Genomic DNA, 3,095 nt, shown 5'->3' on the forward strand with positions numbered 1-3,095 from the left:
TCAGCCGCTCTGGCCTCTTCAGCTGGCAGATCCGACGCATTCACTTCTTTCTGGCACTGTGAGTACTGAACCCAGGGAGCCCCAACACAGCCACGCTGTGACGCCATCAGCCTCCATCAATCCCGGGGGGCCCTCCGCCGCAGCTCCCTGAAGGAAGGAGGTAAGTGTGAACACAGGCAGGGTGCTGTCCACAGCTACCTGGCCAACGATATGGAGGAGGACTACCAGGCACCCAAGCAGAACATCTTCGCCTTCCTGTATGACCACAGCCGCCTGCAGCGGCCCCTGTTCTACCGGCTCCGTCTCCAACTGCTGCGCTCCATGGGCTGGAGAGCCTGGGTGACCCGGGAGGAGTGCGAACAGGTAGGGCTGCAGGCGGGCATGGAGGGGGGCTGTCCGCAGGCTGGAGAGGCCGAGCGAGTCAGCAACATGGGCCCCATCTGTCTTCGCAGATCCAGGCCTACGACCCTGAGCTGTGGGTGTGGGGCCGAGACCACGCCAATCTGCTGTAGATCCGGGCCAGGAGGCGGGGCACGGAATGAGGTGGTAACTGGGGCCCTGGGGTGCAGACCACAGCCAATCTGTCAGGGAAGCCCAAGGAAGTGCTCTGCCTAGACCTCATCTCCTGTCTTAGCCACCAGAGCCCAGAGCTGGCCCCCAGCACACTCACGTCTGCTTCCCTGGGGTGATGGAGAGTTGGAGGGGGGTTCCAGCCGGACCCCCAGAGGTCCTGTTCCTGGCACTGGGATCACCCTCGGGTCAAGGCCAAGAGGCTTTAGGAGCAGAGATGGGAGCTGGGTTCAGGGTGAGGGAAGTTCCACATGCCCTCAGACTGTCAATGATCATTTCCATCCGTCCAGGGCCTGCCCGTGCCCAGAGCATCGCCACCAGGACTGTCATCGGATGCCCAAGACACCAGAAAACTGGCCCAAGGGAGAGAGGTATTCACCTAGAAGCAGCCTACAGGCACTTGGGTTACAGGTGAAGACCCACACACCTGTCCCCCAACCCCTTCAGACCACCTGCTACAAGGTACCAAGGAGGAAAAAGTCTGGACTCTGCCCAATTTCAGCCTCCTATGTGGACAATCTAGAAAAATCCAGAATATCCTAGAATATTATGTTAAGACTTGGGCGCACTTCAGGAGTCTGGCAAAAGGCAACAAAAAACTCCACTTTCTTTTATGTTCCATGATCTGGAAAGTTTCCCCAATTTCAGATCAAATGCCTGAATCCACCGTCCTCAAAGGTGAGAACCTTAGCCCCAGCTTGAAGAAAAGGGGCTGCGAGGGGCAGGAACAGTTGGGTCTGGCTAGACCTGCTGGCGGACACTGAGCCCTGTGTGCTGACCGCTGGTTAATGGCGGTCTCACAATGTTTGCCACAGAAATAGTTCTCATAGTTTAAATTTAAGGCATCCTAAACTGACATCGCCAGCTCACATGCTGTTGCTTTAGTTTTGTGATGCTTATTCTTGTTTATGTCTCATTTCTTCAATAAAGATAATTTTGGTTTTATGTTCAAGTCTTTTGAGATTTAACTGGGGTATTTAAAATAAATCTTTTCCTGAACGTTTGAGGCTCTTCCTAGGGGAAAAGTGGTCAGGGGCAGACATGGGCAGAATCAGAGCTCCATCCCACCTTAACAGCTGATGACCCTATCCCCACGCGTTTGGGGTCACCTGGGAGCAGAGGGGATGCCAGGGAGCCTCCTGGGAACTGTGGGAAAGCCGTGCTTCTGACACAGACCCCGTGACCAGGGGGTCTGGCTGCCTGTGCGCAGCAATCCCGGCACTTAATGGGGTGTTGAGGAGTCACAGAAGCAGCCCCAAGTGGGCTGAGCCTGGACGTAACACGTGAGAGGCCCCGAGTTTGGTCCCTCCCACCTGGGTCCCTGAGCACCTCTGGATGTGGCTCTGGTTCTTGCAAAGCCCGGAGTAGCGACAGAGGGACTCGGGGAACAGAGCTAGCAGCCAAGCAGCATGGACACGGACTGAACCCCAAGAGGAGCCAGGGTAGGGGGGACAGCAGGGCTGGCAGTAGGCCACAGGGCAGGCTCCTGTAGACCCAGATGTGGCTGTCCAGCCCTCATGTGACAGGGTGGGGAGAAATGGGACCCCGAACACTTCGGAGATGCAGCAGAAGAAGAGACATGGGAAGGGAGAGGGCTCAAGGGAGCCGAAGACCTGCACCCCATCGCTGCAGTGTGTGGTCCTGGAATCCTAGGATCCCAGAAGCCGCCAGACAAGCTGGAGAGTCTCAGGATGCACCCCCAAGTCCTGTCCCCAGATGATCTGTGACCACCAGCTGGAAGGTCTGGGGACCCAGGCCCCGTGGGAGTGCTGTGGGGTGATTGCCCGGACAGAAACCCTTTCTCCAGCCTCAGCAGGCTATTCCCAACTGGTCTGGACAGGCAGGGAGCCAGGGAGCAAAAAGTTTCCCTTCCCAAGGGACATCACCTTCCTTGCTAGGAACCCGCCGCCCCCCATCCCCAGTATCTCTCTCTCTCTCTCTCTCTCTCTCTCTCTCTCTCTCTCTCTCTCTCTCTCTCACACACACACACACACACACACAGTCTGTGCCTCCGAAGGCAGAATCTGTCCCTGGCTCCCGGCGACAGACTTGGGCACTTGGAGGTCTGGGGACAGACAGGAGGAGATGGAGCCCCGGGCTGCTCCTGTCCCACATAGCCTTGGCCATGCCCTGCCTGTGAGGCATCTGCCTTGCCATTACATATGCTCCACGACACGCCCATGCTCTCATGATCTCAGGCATCTCATGGTCCTCCAGCACTGCCAGGAATGACCAGAAGTACTGAGGTGGGTGTGACCCCAAAACACTGACAGAGAGAACAGGAAGAGAGAACAGTGGGGACTGCAGGAGAGCACAGGAGGCACCAGAGTTCACCTGTGTCACCAAAAGGCTTTTCTGCCCACTGCTCTGGCCACAGGCAAGGACCACAGAGGTGTGAAGAAAAAAGTGGCGTGAGCTTCAAAACACAGACAAAACCACAACTACAGAAGATTCCAATCTGCCTGACCTGCTCTTACAACAGTTGAGACAAGTGCCCACGCAGGAGGAAATGGGAAGGCTAGAGC

This window comes from Sorex fumeus, unplaced genomic scaffold (assembly GCF_029834395.1).
Source record: "Sorex fumeus unplaced genomic scaffold, SorFum_2.1 ptg000084l, whole genome shotgun sequence".
In the NCBI taxonomy this organism is placed as follows: domain Eukaryota; kingdom Metazoa; phylum Chordata; class Mammalia; order Eulipotyphla; family Soricidae; genus Sorex; species Sorex fumeus.